This window comes from Anguilla rostrata, chromosome 15 (genome assembly GCF_018555375.3).
Source record: "Anguilla rostrata isolate EN2019 chromosome 15, ASM1855537v3, whole genome shotgun sequence".
NCBI classification, from domain to species: Eukaryota; Metazoa; Chordata; class Actinopteri; order Anguilliformes; family Anguillidae; genus Anguilla; species Anguilla rostrata.
The window spans coordinates 8,034,329-8,046,942 of record NC_057947.1 but is presented as its reverse complement, the minus strand read 5'-3'; the positions used below and the strand labels follow the sequence as shown (position 1 = coordinate 8,046,942).

At 48.3% G+C, this 12,614-nt stretch overlaps 1 long non-coding RNA gene across 2 annotated transcripts in view; it reads right to left on the bottom strand.

Moving 5' to 3' along the window:
• Positions 1 to 5,088: 5,088 nt before the first annotated feature.
• The window catches only part of LOC135240474 (uncharacterized), a 149,259-nt gene continuing 141,733 nt past the window's right edge, over positions 5,089 to 12,614 (bottom strand). For both annotated transcript variants that reach the window (XR_010325705.1, XR_010325704.1), the window contains 2 exons: positions 8,123 to 8,292; positions 5,089 to 6,865 (listed from right to left, as the gene is read on the bottom strand). This is a non-coding gene — a long non-coding RNA (uncharacterized LOC135240474). The remainder of the gene's footprint in view (positions 6,866 to 8,122; positions 8,293 to 12,614) is intronic.

Here is a 12,614-nt window from a genome sequence, read left to right as displayed (position 1 = left end):
ATTAATCCAACCAATAGCGTCTCTAGTTTACCTAGAGACACCGACAGCCACATATAGAAACCAGGCTGGCAAAGAATGCTTTCTAAGAAATTTGTCATTTACAGGAATGGGAAGGCAGTTTTAAAGAGCACCAACCCAGCGCAAGTTGAAGTTATAATGCATCTATTTGTCCCTGGTCATTCGTATGCGATGATAGCCCGTATCATCTGACATTACGCTGGGGCAATAGGCACAGTTTAAGGAAATTTGGAGACAAGCTATTTCCTTGTACCTGACCGCCCATTAGCGGTGATTTTCCTGCTATGATGACAACTTTAAGTACGCTTCCATACGATGTGCAATAGTGCCACACAACAGGGGCGTGAAGGTCTTCCTTACCGGGCACAGATATGTACTGAGATGGAAACCCCATGGAAAGCAACAAAACCGCTCCGCTCCACAGAATCTTTATGATTTCGGATTCCGGATCGGAAGCTTTAGCAGTCCGGTCACTCACGAGGGAGATGCCGAAGAAAGACAGTGTGGTTTGACTGTGATACATTATGTGGCAGAACTAAACAAAGAGGAAGTTATTTCAATTCCAATGGTTTTGTTACTTTTTTTCACTAAAGGTCAAGTGCTGTCAAAAATATCAGCATATTGACCTTTTTAAACATTCTGGAAACACCGGGATCATAGATTATGCTTTCTCCACACCTCCCCTCTAACGAGGGGTTAAAAGTCTTTCACCAGGAGCCGCGAGGGGAGGCAACTCTCTATCGACTGCTATTTGCAGGTCCTCTCCGCAGTTCATTTGAAGTCTAACACGGCCTTGACTGTCCCGGAGATTTCGAACGCGTTGTCAAGAGCGCGGAGAGCGGTGTGACAGAACGCAGGCGGGCGCACACGCGCGAGCCCCTTCCGCGTCTCCCGGCTGATGTTTAATTCAGTCATCGGCGAGCCCGGGAGCACGTACCCTCTAAATTTGGATGTCTAGACACAAATATCACGTTTCCTAATTGGACGTCACTGCAGGGGAAACGTACAGACGGGCGTGATTGACCGCCATTGGCTGCTTTTATATCGTTCGGGCTAGCGCGTTTCAGCTCGGTGTCGCAGGGTTGATTGTTGGTTTAAGGTGTCAAATCACAAGTATGTAATTGGAATGTCCTGAACTGACCACCCCAGTCCTGATGCAACAATCCCTGCTGGTAAATGAAAGCAATGCAGTTCCAGAACACTGACTTGAAAAAAAATATTCCAAAAAAACCTACTCTTCAAAGGGTTAATAATAGTACAAATATGTTCATTTATACGCGAAAGGCTTAAAACAGGAAGTAGATCATAACATCCTAATCATGGTATCCGGCTGGCTGTCTTGAACAAAGCATTAACAGTCCCGGACACAAATACCTGGTTCCAGTCCTTCACTCAACAGCTACTTCCTCTGACCAATCAGGGGTCAACAATGATCACAAAGAAATCACATGTGAACTATAAAAATAATCCCACTTAAGATGAGAGCGCCAAAAAAGGTGACCCATGCTATTTATTTGAAGTCACACGTTTTGTTTCCGCATGTGTAAATTGTAGTTCACATGAGAAAAAAGCCAATCACATGTGATGACTTCACGTGACCTATTTTCTTTTCACACGTGCATATTTTAATTCACATGTGAAAAACGTTAATTTAGCATGTGAAATTTGATTTTCACGTGCGAAAAGGCAAACGTGACGTGATTTTTTTCGTAAGGGCAGTCTGGTTGCACAAGCTACACGTGATGGGCCTTCCTCCGACTCGCAGCTGGTGGACTGCGAAGGGAAAAAAAAAAAAAAGCAAAGACTTGACATCGCCCGTCTCAGAGGAGAACATTTCAAAAAACAGTTTAGCTGTGGGCATGAGTTGGAAATAATGAAATCTTGAGCTATATTTATAAAGCAATACAGACACTGAATACGTTTTTTCACAAAACTCTAGACGGGAGCCGTCCACTCTGCTGAGTTTAACCGCGCGGCCGTACAGCAGCGGACGGACGGGCCGCCCCCAGGGCCGGCGTTCGCTGAACGACTAGCGGTCTCCGCTCCGGACAGCCCAGACATATCTTCCTCACGCTAAACAGGAAGTGGGGAAAACTGCGACGCGGCAGCCGCGCTCGCCCATGTCACACCGCGCGGCCGGCCGCGGTGACAGACAGCTACGGGACTCGCCTCCTGGTGGGGCCCCGCCCGGCCGGTCCCGCCGCCAGCCCCCCCGCCCCCCCCACCCCCCCCTCCCCGCGTCGGACCCCGCGCGCCAGGGCTCCCACAACACCGCCTCGGCCGGCGGAAAAATAAATCAGCTTTTAATGCGGGGCCCCGCTACTTGGGCTGCAGACTCTTTTTATATTGCGCTGACATATAAAGGATTAATTATTAATAAGATGTTGTGTATCGATTGAAAAAATACCTGCCACTGTAATGGGCCGGGTGATATTTCTAAATAAAACAATGACAAACTCATTATCAAAGGGCATTTTTTAAACATTTATGACAAGCTGAGTAGCTGAGGAGCCGGCGTGCTCCTGCAGGCGATAAGGAGGCGTGCAGACGAGGACAGCGAGCGTCTGCGGCGGAACGCAGAGGAGGGCTCGCGCCGTGCCCCTCACGGGCCCCTCACGGGCCCCCGGGGGGAGGAGTCAGGGGGGGACCGGGCGGGGGGACGAGGCGATGGGGCGACCGCCTGAGACAGAGGGGTACGGAAGATGGGCCACGTGGCCCCACCTTTTACAACCCGGCCTTACAACTTTTTATTTCCGTGTATGTGGGCCTATCTAGAAGGAGCAAAGAAGAAAATTACTATTTAAAAGTGGTATTACGAAAAGGTGGTTTGGTGGCCCTGTCCGAGATTGGCAGCCTGTCCAGGATATATTCCTGTGTCTCTCCCAATGCACGCTGGGATAGGCTCCAGCACCCCCCCCCGCGACCCCGCCCCAGGATAAGCGGGTATAGATAACGGATGGATGGATGGATAATATTTTATTATATGTTTATATTTATTAATGTTACCATTAACTGGTCACTGAGGGTTGTGTTACTAAATTGTACATTGAACAATAGTAGGGAGGCCAACTTCAGGTCATGGAATCCAAGCACAGCAGCCGTTGTCGTGATGACTCACCAGTGACTGGCTGAATGCGCGGGCGTGTGAGAGCTTCCACAGGAAGGAAGTTCATCCCGGGCGGCGGGATCGCGGCGGGATCCTTCAGCAGGAAGGTGAAAGGGATCGGGCTCTGGGGTGTGAGTGTTTTTCCTGCGTGACATTGAGCGGCCTTTTTGCGCCTGCTAGACGGGGGTGGAGGGCGCCCCTCCCAGCGGGGGGGGGACGACGCGGCGAGTCCACTCCAGGACACGGCCGTGGGCGTCGCCAGCCGCGCGGTGTGACAAATCGCCCCACCGCGACCCCCCTCTGACTCCCTCACACCAGGCAAAGCCCTTTTCTCTCCTTCTCTCTCTCACTCTCTCTCTCCCTCTGTCTTTCTCATTCCCGCGCGCCCAAAGGCAAGGTCAGGGGAGCAGGAGCGTCCTCGTCGTTCACTACGTCGCCCCGCCGACGGGCCCTTCGGCTGGCCCGCGCCACGCCCGCGGGACGCCACGCGTCGGCCCGTCACCCGCCGAACGCCGGCCCCGGGTCCCGAGCCCGTCCCAGACTCCCCCACGGCAGACGCGGTTTTGGGGAGGGGGGGGGAACTCCCGTCTGTAAACGAGCTCTCTGATGACGGCCGATCGCCCTCGCGTCTCCCTGTCAGACATCCGTCCTGTGTAAGCTGGCGGAGGCCGAGAGCAGCGGAGGACAGGGAGGCCCCGCTGATACCAAGCTAATCAATCAACTAATCAAGCCCTCGTCTGGCGCACTAAAAAACAATTAGACCGCCCGCTCGGAAATCGATAGCGCCGCATTCTGCTTAGATACCCGCCTGTCATCCTTTTAATAAAGCCCTCCCAGACTTTGACAAACTTGTCCGTCTGTCTGCGAGCCCCTCCGAGCTTTCGCGGCAACGTTAAAACGAAAAACAAAAACAAAAACCACGGTGCCAGGGAGGTCTGAGAAGGCTAGCCCAGACGCAATAACGTTTACTCGGACGGGCATTATCTTTTGACTTATTCATGATGAAACATTTCCGCAGCGCGAGGGAAAGAGCCACATTCCTCTAGAAAAAAAAAAACGCGGGCACCGTCTTAAGAAAAAGCGGGACAACTTTTTAATCACGGATCAGTGAAATGATATAAGTTGCGTTGATGTCCTCTGTTTTTAGTCACCTCCCATACATAATTAAAGCCGAAATTTGTATCTGTCCCCATTCCCTGGTCCCCTGATGAATTAATATCTGCGGTAAGTCGCAATTAGATTAGCTCATTTATTTTTGTCAGCTTCTTGCACTATCGGTTATTTGTAAATCCGACGGAAAAAAAATGTGAAACCACAGGATTGATATTTATTATTACAAATGGCGTTATAAATTAGGCAGGACTCCAACGTCACTGCCTTAAGTGATGCAAACTCACATTGTTCATTTATTTTGTGCTCTGAAAAATGAGCGCACCTCGCGATTGTACACTTTTCACATCATAGCTGGACCTTTTTGCCGCTACTCGCCAGTCAGTCTTCGGACACATTCCTTTGTGGATAATGGTATGTTTGTGTTTGATTAAAATACTCAAAAGAAACCATCAATAATAAAAAATAAAAAAAACTTATATGGACAAAATCAAAAATGATCAAAAATCAGTGATTGATGTATTATTGTTTTGAAAATACAGATGACTGAATGTGCAGAAGCTTATTCGACAAAACGAAAGCATTTATTATTATTCAATTTTGGAAACGGAAAAGAATGTACGTTTCAGCAATTTAGCACTCTCGTCAAGTAAACACAAATTTGGTCACAACTTGGTCATAACCACTCTTTTTTGACAAAAAAAGAAGCTGTGTGTGTGTGTGCGTGTGTGTGTGTGTATGTGTGTCTCTGTGTGCGTGTGTGTGAATGTGTGTGTGTGTGTTGTACACAAAGCTTTGACAAAGATAAAAATTCAAGCAATATACACAAATACCTACCTCTCTCTCTCTCTCTCTCTCACACGCACCTCTCATTTTTTCAGTATGTATCATGTTGACAAAAATCAAGGATCTTCAAATCAATAGGCACACTTAATTCAAACTACTATTTATGTTTAAATTAGGATCTAAAATAACAACTGCAGCCCACTGGGTCAGCACTGACCATGAATAAAACCCCTGCTTATGGCAAAGACTTGGGGATGTACCACTAGAAACAGACCATTTGACCCCTGGTCCATTTGACCGAGCAGGTTTCCCCCACAGGAACAACTTTTTGCCACTAGAGGGCAAGAGGCCAGGGAAATAGTCACAGTCGCTGGTTCAGTTATTCTTTTGTATTGAATTGCATGCTTTAATTTCACCGCTTCCTATCTCTAGAGCATCCATTACACTGGCTCGCCATCCAGGCAGGACATTGGAAACAGCAGGGTTGAGTGAGGACCAATCTCACGTCTCCATCGCTCTCCTCTTCAAGGAAGTGAAAGATCACGCCAGCGTAACCACGGTGGCCAGGGTTCCCCTTTTTTTAAATCCCAGAGGCGGCTTATTCAAAGACCGGAGGAGCTACCTCCTCAGTCTCGAACACCCGAACAGGCACTTGGCCCCTCTAACAGTCTCAGTGAGCGCGTCGCTTCACCAAAAAGGCTAGCGGGTGAGCGCCGAACGCCGCACGAGCCAGCCGGGACGTCGGGGTCCGTTAAGTAAATGAAGGCGAAGCGAAGCGCCCCGCCGGTGGTCATCCCCTCTCCGGGGCAGGGGGAATATGAAGAGCCGGCGGCTGGCGGCCGGGTCCGGGAAGCCCCGCGTTGTTGTGAAGACTGCGAGACGTCTGCATTAACCTTTCCCCTTCTCGGGGGTGCGCCCGGGGCAGCCGGGAGACTCCCCGTAATCAGGCTCCTGTCAGCGCTCCCGTCCGGGAGATTAATTCGGCCGCTTTCGGCTCCGGAGTCAGTCCCGCCGCTCGCGCGCGTCCTCCAGACCAAAGCGCACGCACCCAGAGACGCCGTTTAACGCCGATGGAAAGGACGCGTCTATGGAGGCAACGTCAGGGGGGGACGGTGGCCGGAGAGCAACGCAGTTTTGTAAATGAACTGCACGAGCGCCCGATGTTTGAGTAGACCTAACTTCTGGGTTTCTTAGATCAGAATTTATCAAGGGTCTTCACTCAACTGGAAACAATGTCTTAAGTCCTGGGAGAATGACCATCCTGAACTACCTCACAGGTCATATTGTTTTGTTTGTTCAGCTTGTACCCTACCCCAGCTCTTAATGGTCAAAAATATGCATCGAGTGACTCAATAAATATGTTGGACAAAAGAAACCAGCGGATGTTGCTTTGGTAAGAGGTTCTTCCATGACACGGGAAACAAATGTACCACTTGTCAATTAATCAAGTGGTTAGCCAATCAATCATCCATCGAGCCATCGGTCAATCAAGCTCATTGTATTCAACATGAAGTAGCGTCCCTTACTGCCGGAGCACCTCAGCGCTAGGAGACTGAAGGCAGGAGCCGCACCAGCGCGCCGGACGGCTGCCGCTTACTCCTGGCTGGCCCCGATCAGGTCCTCGCGGGTCGACACCCGGCGCTGAGGACGCCTAACGCCTGGGCCGGCGCGGAAGGGATAGGCGGCCGTTTCGCCGCGCACGACGGCTCGGGACGACGATGCGCAACCCCAGCACAGGGGCTGACAGATGTTGGGGTTCTACTGATCATCCATTTTCGGCGGGCGAGTCGGGGAAAGGTCCCCTGGCATTGATAACACATTTGGCTCCGACATCAAATTCCTGCCCTATGAAGGAAAACAGCATCAATCACCGGGGCCCATTCATCTGGGCCCGCTGACAACCCGGATTATTAATTTATCAGCGAACACATCCCCGTAATAGAGTGGTTCTCTCTCTCTCTCCCTCTCTCTCTCTCGACCATGGGAGACTTCAGAGGATTGTAATTAATAGGGAATGGATGTACCCAATTTCCCTCTTTCCTCTCCGTGTCAGGGAGCAGCCTGAGATCTCGGGTGTTAAGGAGTCATTTTAATATTCGGGGGGGGGGGGGACAATGTTTGTTAATGTTCTGTTTAATGTTCACTTCCTGGGGAGATGTTCTTTCTCACGCGGGATCATGTCAAAGGTGGCTGAGGACGCTAAGTGATTGGTTACGCCTACAACGGGTCCCTGTGATGTGGCTCGCTATGTTTATTTCTTAACAGGATATTAAAAAAAGGAATCCAAGGCAACTGTTGAGTCTACATACAGTATAACAGATGATATATCTATTAATACAGACAGAACTCAGCAGAAAATGTAATATTTCCTTTAAGAAATGCTCATGATAATCATTTAAATTCTTTCCAGAAGAAAATATTCATTATTTGATGTGGCAGTGCTGAGATGAGTGAACTCTTTAAAAAAAAATATTTAAAAAACCTGAAGCTAACAGCACCGAACAATCACCACAAAAAGCAGATATATCCATAAAAACACCAGGGGCAGTCATGTACAGAGATCATGGACTCATGGTTATTCATGAGGTGTTTGAGAACTACATCTTTTTTTTTTTTTAGCTGCTTCTCATTTTTTCCCCCTCCAAAGCAATTCCTGCTCATGACATTTAAAAGGGAAGTAAGGCCATTTGGCAAACGCTAATTCTGTATTACACTGCTACCAGATCTTAAGGACCCCAACACACTATAAAAGGCTTATAAAATATTAAAGCTCGGCACTGGAAACCCGGCCACTGTGTGCAAAGGAGCGCTGATTAGCAGAAATACCAGAGCCCTACAAAAACTGGGCACCCCACTGAGAGATGGAGAGGGAGAGAGAGGGAGATGGGGGAGAGAGAGAGAAAGAGAGAGACAGAGAGAAAGATGGGGGAGAGACAGAGAAAGAGAGAGTGACAGAGAGAGAGAGAGAAAGAGAGACAGGGAGAGGCAGACAGAGAGAGACAGAGAGAAAGGGAGATGGGGGACAGACAGAGACAGATAAAGAAAGGCAAAGAGAGAGAGAGAGGCAGAAGGGAAGCGGAAGCGCCTCTCCTTTTTCGCTACCTGTCCCCGCGCCCCCGCGGCTCTCGCTCCGCAGACCCCTGGCCCTGGCAGGTTGGCGGGACGCGCCCCCTCCGCTAGGTGCCCCTCTTCAGCGTAATGGGCCGTGGCAGCCCCGTACCTGGCAGCGGTGCCGGCGCGGGCGAGGTTCACTGGAGCATCGCCGCACTGTCCTGCAGCGGGGGGGGGGGGGGGACAGGACCAGGGGAGAGGACGTGAGTCACCCCCAGCCACTGACTGGTGGTATGGAAGTGTGTCGGAACCGATATGTCACATCTGTCCCTGTCACTTTGCATCAGGGCGACGGCACTGCGGCCGCGCGGGCAGCGCACTGAAAGCCACAGAGGCCCCCGCGCTGGCCGCACAGGGCCTGCTGACAGGGAGCCTGCTCCTCCCCATAGGGACACACAAAACACACACACACACGCACGCACACACGCACGCACGCACACATGCACACACGCACGCACGCACGCACGCACGCGCGCACGCACGCATGTATACACACACACGCACACACACACACACACACACGCGTACGTACGCATGCACGCATACACACACACACGTACGTACGTACGCACGCATGCATACACACACATGCTCACATGAACACAGACGTACGCACACACGCACACATGCATGCACACTCGCATGCACACACACATGCACACAAACACACACTCACACACACGCGACACACACACATGCACATACACACACACACACATGCACACATACAGGTTTTTGCTGCCTGGTGAGGACACATGACTAGGAGAGTACGAGTGGGGACACGCACAAACACACACACACACACACACACACACGTGGGACATTTTCTCCCCTCTTTTAAACCGCTCACTGCTCACACATTCTCTCACACTTCCTTTTCTCTTGCATGGTGACATATAGACACTGACAGGGGTGCATTCCCACCCTTCACCAATTCGATTCTTTAAACAGAGCTCAAATATTACGCTCAGCAAATACAATTACAACATTTCAACCCTGTCACCTGCCGCATGACATCAAGGTCAGAGAAAGGTCAGAGGGCACGTTTGATCATTGTTTATTTTGAAACGGATACAAAAAAGGGCAAAATGGAAGCGACATAAGACTTTTTAAATGATCACTGATAAGCCACTTACATCCATCCTTTGTTGGAAATGTGACAAATTTCCAACTTCAGATATTTATATAGAACTTTGATCACATGTGTTGAAATTTACAGATTAATGCTTGCACATTTTGTATGATAAAGTATTCGAACATTAAGTATGAGCTTTTTTTTTTTTACACTCTTGTACCCACCGCATATCCTTTCCATTGTGAAGTCAAAGCCAGTGATGTGGTGAGCCGCGTGTAACTCTGCCCCAGGCAAACTGCCCAGGAGCGACATTTAAGATATCTGAATCTGAATCCGTTCAAGGTCACGCACACATTTTGTCATTTAAATGAAAGGGTTTGAATGTGACGAATGAACAAACCGCACTCTTTCTTTCCAAAAAGTGATTCCCACATATGTCGATCTGTAAAGATTCATAGCAGTTAAATCCAGTGTTAAAACAGAAGTGAGAATAGTGCTGATGAATCACTTTCTGCATTCCTGTCTTGGGAGGACTTTGTGTTTATCAATGCCGGGGAGGCTGGAGTCCTCAGTGTTGGATTAGAGGGAGAACATCTCTGCATAGCGAGTGAGGGAGCGTGCTCCATGTGCCGTGCATTTCTAACAGCTAGAGGGCGGGCAGCCGGTGGGGTCCGGGGTAATGCTACCATATGCTTGAAGCGATTCCACAAGCAGAAACATCAAGCAAATAAATAAATAAGCGCACGAGTAAATAAATAAATAAATACATTTAAAGGGCAGATTTAAAAATGAATTGTATGCGCAAGTGTACCCGCTGCCATGTTGTATTAGGGGTTACGCTGCCCGCGTTTGCCCGTTTCGCGTTGAATATTAGGCGCGCGCCGCACGCTGAGGTCAGACGATGCCGTGTAGTCTATGACATCACTGTGTCATGGAGAGGGGGCGATGGTAAAATACACCTAAACATTTTCTCTGATGATTCACAAGGCGTAAGTAGAAAATGCTTCAGTGCGACGTTGTGGTTAAGAACCTGGGCCTGTAACCAGGGGGTTGCAGGTTTAACTCCCAGGTGGGCTGAGGTATTTGAAATAGTGGTGTAAATGCATAATATAAAAATGCGTGTTCCCTAAATTTTCCTGGACTCGGGCATCTTCTAAGCATACGCATGTGTGCATGTACATGTGCATGTGCGTGCATTAGTGTGCATTTCTGTATGTGTGTGTTTGTGTGATGAGGGCATCTTCTTAGCAAATAAATTCAAGAAATTGCTTACAGTAGAACTGTGCAAGAAACCAGCACCTGCTGTCCTACACAGATGTACAGTACTGAAGATCTCCTGTTTATTCGAGGAATAACAGTGTTCCCATACCTCATTATGCATTTTCCTTACCATTTTAAAGGCTGTGATCTGATTAAAGCTATTTCAACAAATAGAGACAATCCAAGTCCCAGCCTACTCAAATTACAAAACGTAATTAATACTTCACAACTATATCATATATAAAATTATTCATAATTCTAGCAATGGTAAACACATAATAAATCATATTTGCACAAATTATTATTATTATTATTATTATTATTATTATTAGTGCTAATGTGTGAATGAGGTACCAGCAATGTCAGTGAGTGAAATCAATGTAGGGTCCCCCCCCGGGGGTCAGCGCAGTTCAGCCGTACCCCCGTCCCGGCCGGGGCTATAATCCCCGCCTCCCGGGGGCGCAAAGCTCAGCGGACTGAGAGGAGTTCCACTGCGGGACAAAACGCCGCAAAATGACAGGGACAGTAATGACAACGAATTCCATGTCTCCCAGTCACGGGCCGGGGACGCTCGGCTGGGCTGACTCGTCCAATTAAATTGTTGCAGGTACAGTGGGAGACGCCGTCATTATCCACCGCGCTTCTGGGAATTGCTCCTCTGGCGAAAAAAAAAAAAAAGAAAGAAAAAAAAAGAAAACGCCACAATGGCCCTCCTGTTTCCTAAAAGAATAACAGGCTTCCTGCCTTTCTTGCAGAAATACAGCAATATATTTATACACGCGTTATCACGCGTAATGTATGTCCGTTGGAACAAAAAAAAAGAGAAAAAAAAACAAATCGGTGGGAGACAGAAGCATTCGACGACGCGGAGGCCCGATAGGTAAAAATTTGTATTATTGCAGACTGAATTATATATCTGGCACGAGCACATCTTCTTAGGGTATGAATCCAGACATGTCCAGAAAGTGAAATCATGTGAACGTGATGGCTCGAAAACTCCTGGGAGAAATGAACCCAAAGCATTCAGAGCCCAATCTCCGATACAGAAGGTCAGATTGTAAAATGTCACTGCCATGATTGTTCCCCATTGAATAATTGGAGAGAAAAGCAATGACAGCTTGAGAAAAAAAAGATAAATATATAATGGTTTCATGAAAGTCTTTATATTCTCTTTTCCTGTTTTCAAACAAATATTAAGATGTATTTTTTTAAAGCCCCTGAAAGAAGCGTTAGAAAAAAATAACGATCTATATATACACACATACATACATAAATTATATGTGTGTGTGTGTGTGTGTGAACATGTGTGTGTGTGTGTATTTTGCGTGTATAATGTGTGTATATGTATGGTGTGTGTATGCATGTGCATATATGTGCACATGTGTATACACATGTGTGCATGTTGCGTGTGTGTCTGTATGTATGTGTGTATATGTGTGTGTGTGTGAGCGCGTGTGAGTGTGTCTCTATGTGTGTGTGTACGTGTGCACGTGTGAGTTTGTGCGTTTGTGTGTGTGTATCTGTGTGTGTGTGTGTGCCTATGTGTGTGTATGTGCGTGTCTGTGTGTGTGTGTGCGTGCGTGTCTCTGTGTGTGTGCGTGTATGTGTGTGTGTGTGTGTGTGTGTGCGTGTCTCTATGTGTGTGTGCGTGTCTGTGTGTATGTGTGTGTGTGTGTGTGTGTGTGTGTGTGCAAGTGTGTGAGTTTGTGTATGTGTGTGTGTACATGTGTCTCTGTGTATGTGTGTGTGTGTGTGACTGTGTGTGTGTGTGTCTCTATGTGTGTGTGTTGTGCGTGAAGTTGCCTTTGCCCATTGCGTCTGCTCTTGAGCAAAGCTGACATATTGCTGCTCAGATAGCAGCCACATCCCCTGTAAAAGAACGCTGCCTTTCCCCTGCGCAGGAGAACCCACGTATCAGCGAATGCTAAATGAAGACTGACAGATTGCCTTGAGAAACAAAGTTGGGAGTTTGAGGCTGCAAAGGAGACCTTGAGTAAACAGGACATGCTATGTACACCCAGGCTAACAAGCGACATATGCTTTCTTTTCCTGGTGCCAGCATGGAGCATGTGTAGCCAGCAGAAAGACTAAACGCCTTCTGGCTACTTTCTGTTCAAAATTTTATGATGTTTTTGTGTTTGTAAACAG